Source organism: Orbicella franksi, chromosome 13 (genome assembly GCF_964199315.1).
Source record: "Orbicella franksi chromosome 13, jaOrbFran1.1, whole genome shotgun sequence".
NCBI classification, from domain to species: Eukaryota; Metazoa; Cnidaria; class Anthozoa; order Scleractinia; family Merulinidae; genus Orbicella; species Orbicella franksi.
The window spans coordinates 2,520,504-2,532,574 of record NC_138157.1 but is presented as its reverse complement, the minus strand read 5'-3'; the positions used below and the strand labels follow the sequence as shown (position 1 = coordinate 2,532,574).

General features: G+C 44.0%; 1 pseudogene; it reads left to right on the top strand.

Annotated features, from left to right (window-relative positions):
* Nucleotides 1-2,383: 2,383 nt before the first annotated feature.
* On the top strand, nt 2,384-8,137 carry LOC145466249 (uncharacterized; annotated as a pseudogene).
* Nucleotides 8,138-12,071: the final 3,934 nt, after the last annotated feature.

Sequence of the window (12,071 nt, the reverse complement as noted above, 5' to 3'; positions counted from 1 at the left end):
AAATTAGCGAGGTGTCATCTTTATTAATTTCCTATAACATCACAATTTCTTGATTTAATCCACTAAATGGTTGTCGAATAAATTTTTTATTGTGTGAGGATTGCGTGACAGTGCAGGCCAAGAATTGTTTTGCTGGGATCAACGTACATGTACATTAGTTTCTTTCAGCTTAAATGTACAATAATTCGCTACATGGGTTTCACTCTTGTACAGACACATAGCTCTGGGCAAGATTTCCGTATAACCCCATACATTTATTATGCATACAATTCTTTGTTTAACTAAACAATAGAGTAAACAATAGCGCTCCTTTGAGACTTATTTGATTTGAATAACTCTAAATTTTACTAAATTTGTCGCATACTTTTAGACTTAGATTTTTTTTCCAGTTTTCTATCTAAAATACGCAAAAATGGAACGATTTCTTTGAGACTTCTTTCTTGAGATTTCTTTCTCGAGTTTTAGGTCTAAATTACGGACATCAGATGCGAAATATCATAATTTGGGCCGCATTTACCGTATTTTTAAACTGAACGCAGGTTTAAAACTGCTTAAAATAACAGCGATTTAGACCTGTTCGCTAGTTTAAAAAAGCTTTAAAATACTGCTTTAGGCCTAAGCAAAACCGGCTGCTTGCGGTTAGCGATAATCTGTTGAGCGGGTTAGCCACTATTATACTAATTTTGTAAATGTAAACAAAGTGAAATAAAAATTATAGCTTACCTGTCGCGTCTCTCGGCGTTTTTTTCCCCTTGATTTCCTTCCTCAAGTCCAGACCCATGCAATGAAGCTGTGTATTTTGTTTCTTTCCTCCATGAAGTGGCGATCAGATCACGATCAGTGCATACAGTGTTGCAAGGAACAATTTACGCATCTTTGCGCACTTCGTACAAGTCGGCGATATGCTTGATAATGTTTCCAAAAGGATCATCTCCATAGTGCTTACGCCACATCCATTCCTGTAGGTAGCTTTCAAAGAGATCTTTGGATGTTCCTGTACGAGGCATACTTCGTTTGACTCCCCACCATGTATTTTCAATGCGCTGGGTGTGCGCACCTGTGTCTGGGTCTACGAAGTTAAGGCTGTGGTTAACTGTGAGATGACTATAGCCCTCGTCTTTTAGGCAATCGTAAGCTTTCCACATGTCGCTCATCACGCGTGTCCCCGGCAATATATGGGCGCGTATGATGGGTAAGAGTGTGTCTTTATCCCTTTGCGCTACCGGAACAAGAAAGCAGGCCTTGGTCTCACGGCAGATGCCGCCAAAGACCCACTGTCCTTCGATGTAGCGACCGCGGTTGTACTTCGTTTTGCCAAACTTGGACTCGTCAATCTCCACAGTCTTACCTGGTCCGCCTATTTGCCCCGCATGATGATTCATGATTCTGTCGGCACAAACCTCTCGGCAATAGTTATACCAATCTATCTCCGTTTCTGTTGACGTGGTTTCGTCATCTAGTGAGGTCTCGTGCACTGCTTGAGTAGTAGTAAATTTGTGCGCCCAAGCGTACGTTAGGGCTAATACTTTTTCAATGGACAGCCTGCTTCCAGAAAACCATGAGTTCTGGCGCATTGATGCCATGCCATTGCATTTTCTTCTCGAACACCGCCATTCGAACCCATCTCGCGATGAAGCTCGTCGTGTCCACGTCAATGTATTGCTACAATTTTCCCGTGGACACATAACTGACGACGCGAGCAGGTTGTGTTCCTTGCACCACTGTATGCACTGATCGTGATCCGCCAAAATTTTGCACAATTTAAAAAATTTTAGGGTAGACATGTGAACCTAGACGGTGAACTGTAAATTACAAGACAGTAGAGGCAACAGGGAGAAAGAAATAAATCATCCCCTTTATATTCACCATGGAGCTAGTGATAAAAACATGCGATGCGTGTTTTCGTGCAGCGTGAAACATGCTTTAAACAGAGGAATAATTCAATTGTAATGTAAATGTTTGGCAATGTGAACGAGTGAAGTAATATAAAAATGATCTTTCGAGTGCGAATTCTCAACTGAACCTCGTAGTGTAGTGGTGTGGAAGAGAGACTGGTAAGCGAGAGGTATGCGAAAGGTAAGTGGTTCGAGACCTGCAAGGGTACAAGGTAAAAAAAGGAAAAAAAATGCGCAAGGAGCCTGGAGAATATGGAGAAGAACAAGAGAGAAGAATGGAGCTAGGGGAAGAAGAGAATCAGCGAAAAGACAGCGCGCAAAAGCGCGCGATGAAATCCTCTTTTATTCATACAGTTAGTAGTAATTATCAATGTATATATTCAATACCCTCGGGAATTCCTATTGTCTTCAAAAACAATAGAGCGCATACATAATTAATAATTCTGCATGCATAATAAATGTATGGGGTTATACGGAAATCTTTCCTCGGAGCGTTTTACTTAGGTGCACTCGAACAGATACATTCGTAAACAAATTTTCTAACCTTTCTGCTCTTGTTGCCCAGACGTTCTTGAGTTCGTGCTGGGATTCTACTTGGTTCACGATCACACGATGACGCTTATGAAGATGCTTTTTATCAAGTTGAAGAGTTGATAGCCCCGGTTGATGGCTCCTTTGGTATAACATGATTCTTGATAAATTCACTCAAAATGTTCGCTCGTAAATTGATCTCTCGTAAGGCTTGCAGACCGACCCGTTCCGAAAACGCTTAATGTCCTTTAGTGTTGGTCTACCTCGAACGGTGTGTTCGTTTGTATATCATTTTATCGCCCCAGAAATCATGGAATCCGTGCTAACTTTTCACGACGACAACTTCTGTAAATTCCACGTGCTGTACGCATGCACATGTAACGCATGCGCTTTAGAGACCAGACGGCGATTTGTGACTGAACGAGGAAAAAAAAAAAAGGAGCCGAAATTTAAACCCAGGCCTCACTGCCTGGGTAAAAATCCTCTTACTTGTTTTTTGTTCAGCATTATACTTGTGTCTTTCGCTGCTCGGAATGCCATCAAATGCTGCGAAAGGCAACAGACTGACAAGTAGTGCGCAAGAAGTAGTGATAAGCGGCGTTTTATTGAAACTCCTTTTTCTAAGCGGTTCCACTTCTGCCTCAGATAAGGAAATGTTCAGCAAATTACTGAGGAACAATTTACAGTACGGTTCATGTTGACTTGTTCCTGAAAGGGAAACCCTATTTGACAAGGCCAAAATATGATATAGTGACAATCGTGGTGTTCACCCTGTCCTAGCAAATTATACTCTTCCAGTCCCCGCTGAAGAAATTAAACCTAAAGGCTGGACCCTGAAAGTGACGAAAAAGGCCACTCGTTTCAATGAAAAACAAAAAAAACTACCTTGAAGAAAAGTTTTTCTCGGGTCTGGAGACGGTCATAAAAGTCGAAGCAGTTACTGTAGCAGAAAAGATAAGGCGCTCAAAAGATGACGCCAGAATTACGCGGTTCACCTGTGATGAGTTCCTGACTCCTTGCCACGTTTAATCCTTCCTCTCGAGAATGGCTTCAAAGCTCAGAAAAAGACAGGAGAAGATCGTCCAAGAAGACACAACAACCGCTGAGAATCAAGCTGCAGATATTTTTGACAAGTGTCAGTTAACTCATCCCATTTCTTATGACTCATTCAACTTGTGTGCCTTAAACGCATCTATAATGTCTTTAGAAAGCTAAGCGTCAATATTAGTGCTTCGCTTGATAGATGAGGGTATTTTAAAGCGCCCTGCATAGGGTTGAAAACTAGTCTTGTGCAGACATGCAGCTGTGCTCCATCACATAACTGAACGACATTAGCGGCTGTGGGGTGCCTCAGGCTCATAACGAATGGTGCCTACAAAATGCAGACGTGTTTCCGCCAGATTAAGAAAACATGGAAAAAGTAGATCTTAGCCAGGGTTGTTAGAATCCACAAAGAAAACTGGGGGTAGTCATTAATTTTTCCGAGATAATTAGCTACTGCTGACGGTAGCATTTTTTCTGAAAAAAAGGTAAAGATATTTCTTCACAGATTCCACCAAGGTTCCCCTTTACATGCAGAAAACTAAACATATTAAAAAACATCTTTAAACTACGTGGCAAGTGGTAACATAAAAACCACTTTTGATATGTATTTAATAACAGAATCGTCGCAACAGCGCTTTGAGCGTCCCTGGACAGCACTCCTCTGGCTTAGCCAAAATACACTCTACATAACTTTTCCTCACAGCGAAAAACTAATGCATCGTTGAATAGGCTTGCCACTTCCAATTCATACCACAAAATGTAGCTGTAATCACCCCTTTTTCAAAAGTTAAATAAGTTGTTTCATCCTTTCGAAAACTTTGTCGGTGTCCGTTACAATTTTTCCTGTTACTTCCCAAGTAAGTTAAACATTGACGTCTCTCGCAGTTGTTTTGCGCGCGCATTATGCCATCTACAGTTGAATTTCAGTATGATTTTTTCTACGGATACGATAAAAGCTAGTTTTTCAGCTGGAAGCCGTTCACAGTTAGTGCTTAGCGATATGCTGCTTTTCTGGTAATCCCAGGCTCGTAATTTTAGTGCGAAATTTGTTTCGGCCACAATAGGATTTTTTTTTTCAGTCGCACGCTTGGTAGGGTATAGTTACGTCACTAGTTACAACCCAAGCGCGCGCCTGGCGTTTAAACCATGCCTTACGTAATGCACAGACCGTGTGCCCACAAAAAAGAAGGCACCGTCCTTAACTGTCCAGTAATTTTCTGAGCATTTTCTTTTCTGATGCAAAAGTGAAACGGCTAAGAAAATATAAGGAGTTTCAATAAAACGTCGCTTACCATTACTTCCTGCGCACTATTCGTCAGTCTGTTGTCTTTTGCAAAATTTGATGGCACTTCCGGTAGCGAAAGACAGAACTGTCCCGTTTTGACTGATCTAAACATGCTCTACCCCATTAATTGTTCCCCTAACTTTCTTGCTTCCTATTAATTTTTTACCCAAATATCCAGTATCCTGAAAACTCCTAATAGGGCCTTACTGATGAACTGATAAGGCTAATCAAGATACACAGATCATAATCTTTTGACCTGATACTGTCTATCGTTTTCTTTTTTTTTAATACACGACCCCCCCTCCCCTTCCCCCCACCTACCCTGCAAAAATAACCTAGAAAATGGTAGAGCCAGTTACTAGTTTAGCCACAGAAATGCGTAAAATGGCTTTAATGGTGGTTACATTTTCACTTCCTACCCACCCTACCCCTACCCGTTGGAATGTGCATTTGTCAAATGTAACGCAAACTCTGGAATAATGGCGTGTGCACAACAGATCAAAACAGAACTGAGCTTAAACGAGTTCTTGATGAGAATCCTCGATTAAGAGGAAGATTTTAAAGGCTGCTAACAGACATCTGGGTCAGCTAGGATCTCAGCAAATTGTTAAACGTCTTGTAAACGGCGGCTTATGAGACGAAAGACAAATAATGTTGATAGATGTTATTGTTGGCCTGTCACTTGTACCTAGGCCCTCCCCGAGGGAAACTACATCCGGGCCCCCCAAATCATGTTGTTGTTGTAACACGAAGTCCTCGTGGTTAAGCTCAGGAATAAAGACTGTGTTCATTGAGCTCTCGATATTGTTTGAGTCGTCAGTACCACCCGACATGGTGTCAGAAGTGGGATCGATCCGATAAATCGACAAGAGAAGCATTCACGGAGAGTAAACGTTCATTTAGCGAATTTAACGACCACAACCGACTCGTCAAACAGCGATGGCGAACCTCAAGCGACCCGAATTGAAACTCGGGGGGAATATGTCAGAAAATTTCAAGAACTTCGAACTCAGATTCCACGACTATTGTATCCAAGCCGACTACAGAAACCTGGCGAAAAATCCCGAGACAGAGAGAGCAGATTACTACAAGAAACCGTTACTGGAAATATCAGCGCTCCGATCGTCAATGCCGGACGAAGCTTTGCAGGTGATCCGTTACACAATCGAACCCCAGATAACAGCTGATGATCAGAAAAAACCATGTATCCGGATGGACAAATTACGACTTCATTCCACTGGATCTATCGGAAGCTCCCTACTGGCAGACTGATTTAAATTCTGGAACACTCAACGAAGCCCACACGAATCTGTTCAAGAATGGGAAGTTAAGGTCAGACAGGCGGGCAGCCTGTGCTCGTACGATGCACTGACAGACGAAATGTGCCGCGACAAATTCTGGCTTGCACGGTGGCACAATGAGAGCTGAGTTACTAAAAACGCATTTAAAGTCAGATGGAATGCCTAAGAACATGCTAGACGTCGTCACCGAAGCCAAGGCCCTCGAGTCAACCCAAAAAGCCAACAAACTCATTAAAGACGCCACAAAAGGAATTGAGGAACAAGTAAATTGGATAAGCCACAAACAAATGAAACTAAAGCGGGAGCCTGGAACCTGCTTTTGGTGCGGAGATCGACGTGGACCTCACCCTTGGAAAACATGCCCTGCAAATGGTAAAACCTGCACTAAATGTGGAATTAACGACCACTTCTCCAGAGTCTGTCTCGAGACAGGTCCCCCTCACCAAGAACAACCACGGAGAACTACCCAATGGCAAGCTCAGGGCAGGGGTCGAGGCCACAGAGCACCTCGCGGCGGGTCCCAACCAAAACCCCCTCGTGAACAAAACGTACATCTGCTGCAGACGGCAAATGATCACCACCCTGTGGAATACTACACTGATGACTACGAAGAACAGTGCTACTCCCTGGAAACATGGCAAATACACAGCATCCACAGAAACCACGCAAAGAAAAAGTACTTTGTTACACTGCCCATGTCTGCAACTGGGAACAAATTCACCCCAATGACATTCCAGATGGACACCGCCGCCACCTGCAATACCTTGTCTGAAGATACTCTTCTCAGGCTCATGCCAAACATGAAGCTTAGAAAGTCACCCTACCTACTACACCTCTATGGCGACTCCCAGCCGCTGAAACCACTTGGGCAGATTGACCTTCTGTGCGAAAGAAACAAAAGATACGAATCGCTCACATTCCAGATACTTCCTAGAGATGTCATGATGAACAGACCAGCCCTTCTCTCTGGCTCCGACTGCGAGGCACTGGGGCTCATCACCATCAGGGCACACGAAATATTTTCACTCACATCAGCAGTAAAAGACTCGTCAGGCAAGAGAGCCCCTGCCTACCCAGCCAGCTCATCACAAACCAATCCAGACCCAGGCAACCCAACAGCTCAAACCAACAGTACACTCAATGGAGTAAAAGGCCGCCACCCTGACCAACCCAACAGTGCCAGCCCATACGGTGACCCAGCAACGCCCTTACCTTCTAAACCTATAATGATCCCTTCCAAAGGACGCCTGGCCCCACCCGGGAAACTCACAAAGGAAGACATACTCAAACAGTATCCTGAAAACTTCGAAGGCCTTGGCTGCCTGGGACCCCTAGTTCATTTCGAAGTAAAAGCTGACGTGTCACCAGTACAAATGCCAATACATCGAATCCCTGTGGCGAAACGCATCAAAGAAAAGGAAGCCCTTGACAGATACGCTGCAGCTGGTATCATAAAGAAAGTAGAGGAACCCACCTCGTGGTGCTCCAATGAAGTCATTAAAGAGACACCAAAGAAGACAAGAATCTGCATTGACCCCAGTCAAACAGTCAATAAAGGTATTCTCAGACCAGTGTATCAAATGCCAACACTGTCTGAACAACTCCGTAAACTCTGCCATGCCAAATGTTTCTCACTGGTTGATGTCAGAGAAGGTTTTCTACACGTACCCCTTGATGAAGAATCGTCACTGATGACGATAATGCACACGTCCTATGGGAGATACCGATGGCTCCGCCTCCCATTTGGCATATCAAGCGCCCCCGAGGAATTTCAAAAGCGCCTCATGTCAGCTCTAGAGGGCTTTGATGGAGTATTATTCGTCGCAGATGATATACTTGTCTTTGGAGACGGAACAACCTACCAAGAAGCTGAGAAAGATCATGACCGCCGTCTTGTCGCGCTTATGGAGCGCTGCTCAAAAAAGAACATAAAATTAAACCAGAGCAAACTACAGTTCAAACTAAAACAAGTCAAATTCATGGGCAATGTCATAACTGATCGAGGAATGCAAGCAGACCCAGACAAGATAGCAGCAATCTCAGCAATGGCCCCACCCCGAAACAAAGCAGGTGTTCAGTGATTCGTAGGAATGGCCAACTATCTCTCACCCTATTGTCCGAACCTCAGCACCATTATCCGACCTCTCACCCAACTCACCAAGTCAGATATCCCCTTTATGTGGGCACAAGCACAAGAAGACGCATTTAACAAAGCCAAACACCTCATTTCCACTGCACCAGTGCTCCAATACTATAACCTCAGTAAACCGGTCACACTTCAAGTAGATGCAAGTGAAGAAGGCCTGGGCGGTGCTCTTCTTCAGCCCAATAGTGAAGGACGCCTCCAACCTATAGCATACACATCAAACAGCCTCAACGCAACAGAGCAACGATACTCCCAAATCGAAGACGTGTTCCTGGCCATTTGTAACGCATTTGGAAAATTTGACCACTGGCTCTATGGCAAATCTGACATAGAAGTTCACACCGACCACCAGCCACTTGAGACCATCTGCAAAAAGCCTCTCCATAAAGCCCCAGCACGGCTACAGAAAATGCTAATGAGACTGCAGAGATACCGCTTCACCATCAAATACAAGAAAGGAACCTCACTCTACCTGGCAGACACTCTTTCGAGAGCAGCACTGCCTACCCCAGTACATGCCAGGGTCACAGACTTTGAAGTATTCAGGACCGAACTCACAGAGGAATCCGATACCCACAACCCTTGCCTCACAGAAACCACCGAATCTCGCCTACGCGACGAGACCAAAAAGGATGAACACCTCTCCAAGTTAATGGCCACAATCGCCCAAGGCTCGCCAGATGACAGAAAGCAGCTACAACAACCACTACGAGCATACTGGACCTACAGAGACGGGCTAACCACTGACAATGGCCTCATCTACAAAGGCGCACAAGTTATGATACCACAGTCCATGCAAGCTGAAATGCTGCTGAAAATCCATGCAAACCACTTTGGTCCTGAGTCAAATGTACGCATGGCACGAGAAGTACTATTCTGGCCCGGGATGAGACAAGCAGTTTTTGATATGTGCAACAACTGCAGTACCTGCGCACAGTATGGATCAAAGTCAACAAAAGAACCTATGAGATCACTCCCGATTCCAACACTACCATGGCAGATCATCAGCCAAGACATCTTCATGCACAGACAGAAAGCCTACCTTGTAACAGTGTGCCATTTTTCTGACTGGATCGAAGTGGAGGAACTTGACGACACTTTGGCAACATCAGTCATCAACAAAACCAAAGCTCATTTTGCCAGGTTTGGCGTTCCACGTATCTGCCACACAGACAACGAGCCACAATTCACCAGTAAGGATTACATGGACTTTGCCTCTCTGTACGGATTCAAACATACCACCTCAAGTCCCTACCACTCCCAAGGCAACAGTCGAGCAGAGGCAGCAGTGAAAGTATCGGAGTCAATGTTAAAGAAATCAGATGACTTCCAAATTGCCTTGCTCAACTACAGAAACACACCACCAAAGGGCCACACCTACTCTCCGGCCCAACGCATGGTGAGCCGCCGGACACGCACGACGCTCCCAACACCTGACCACCTTCTCGAGCCCATGTTAATCAACCGTGACACTGTATCAGCAGAAATCAAGGCCAAACGCAACGCCAGTAAAGCTCACTATGACAAGACAGCGGGTCCAGAGCACAATATAATCAACATTGGTGAATTTGTGTATGCACGACCACCGACAAGCAAACCAGGCAACCCATGGGCGTATGGCCGTGTCGCTGAAAAACGCCACTCAAGATCTTACACCATACAAACGCCCCACAGTACCATTCGACGAAATCGGATACACATCAGGCGTGCAGCACCTCCTCCTCTCCCAACACCACCCTGCACTCCACCTACACTCCTGCCTCGACCAGGACACAGTCTTGCACATCACTACAGTCCTCTAGGATCAGAGCTGAACATGCCCACTAATCAGCCTAAACAGCAACCACCTCCCTCGTCGGACACAAGTAACAGCGGCCCTGATCTCGACACCTCTTCCCCGCCACAACCACAAGAACCCAGCACGCCAGACACGGGCCAAAGTGAGCCGCCTACCGACACACCCCTTGCTACAATCTAAGAACCACCAAGGGATCACCAACCCGAAGTGAGAACACGCACAAGACTCATCAAACCACCAACTAGGTTCAAAGACTTTGAACTCAAGTAATGCCTGTCATTAACGTTTGCGCTGCATAACAGCACGGTTGCAGAACCTTCCATGATAACAGTCACAACAGAATCTTATATAAGGCTAATATTGCCTACTTTATTCTGTTTTATTTATTATTACTATTTTTTTTCAAAGAAGGGGGATGTTGGCCTGTCACTTGTACCTAGGCCCTCCCTGAGGGAAACTACATCCGGGCTCCCCAGATCATGTTGTTGTAACACGAAGTCCTCGTGGTCAAGCTCAGGAATAAAGACTGTGTTCATTGAGCTCTCGATATTGTTTGAGTCGTCAGTACCGCCAGACATTATGAAGCGGGCTTCGGAGAGTTGAAATCTGCTTAACCGTGGCGATGTCTGAGAGTGATTTCGTGCACTAATCACCGAAAATGTGGCTGACACATACTGGAAATATAACATGAGGCATCGTGGAACATCCAGTTGTCGACATGTCGCAAGGTAAGTGAAATATATCATTATTTTCTCTGTGCATCGTTATTTTCACGTTATTATGCTAATTAGGAAGGCGGTCTTTGTTGACAAAAGCACAGCTTAAATTTCTTCTTCTAACATTTTACAGTTTTAACTGCCCCAAAATTTTATTGCATGTTTTTACAGGTGAGAAATTGCTCTTTAAGTGGAGGGTAGTTTTGGGATCTCAAGTGATGTACTTTTGGCGATATTTTCCTTTAAACTTCGCCTTTTTTATGGTCCGAAAGGGAAGAAATTTAAAATTCTGTAAAAAAATCAGGTGATGATCAAATTGCCAAAACAGCCTCTCAATGTAACAAAAAACATTTGCTTGTCTCGAATAAAGGGTTTTTACCCGGATTTATATCGTTTTCTTTGTATGGCAAATTGTTGAAAATGTGCCCTAAAATGGCCACTGAAAACCCTCTCAGAGGGGCAAAACCAAGATGGTGGCCCCAACGCTAAAATACGAATCGAATTGAACTGAAAGATATATTTTTGTGAATCACTTATCTAGACCATTCATCTGAGAAAGTTTGAGGAATTTGATTTTTTCTGGTCCAAATGGCCATAGTTGAAATTTACAGAGGGCGCCTCTTAATACTTTCCAGAACAGCATTTGCGACCAGCTTTTTAATGTCATTATCACTGAACTCCACGAAACGAGTTCGTTTTACTTCCATGTAAAATAAAGAATGTAAAGTATAAACTCTCCAGCCGGCTTTGTTTTTTTTTTCGACGGAAATAACCCGAGAACAAATATCGACGCATACGGGGATTATTGCGTCTTATTACATGGCTCTGTCTCACAAGGACTGGGAACTACCAAATTCACGAATTTGATTGGCCTCAAATCGATATTGAAAGCCGTCTAGATTTTCCCATCTAGACTGGCATCTAGACCGATAATGTTTTGCAGTGAAAAAGTTGCAAACTAAAATGCAAAATCATTGACTATTTTCATCTAACAATTTTTATTTCATGGAAGTGCCAAAAGGACTGCTGAGAAAAATAAAATTATTGAGGATGAGCAAACTTTGGCAGGATTAAATTCAGCTCATCGCCTTTCGCAAGCAAAATGTCAGTTAGTACAAACCAGTTACATTAAACAAATCAAATTTTTCTTGTTGGCACCATATAATAAACATCTTATTAACCGAGCTTGGTCGGTCTGCATGGGAGAATCTTGACCTCGGTCGTGTGTACAGATCTCACTGCGTTCGGTCTGTACTCACGACCTCGGTCAAGTTTCTCCCATACAGACCTCCTGCTCGGTTAATAAAAGCTTAATACCCGTTCTGTAATTTTGCACCACGTGACGTAAAATACCA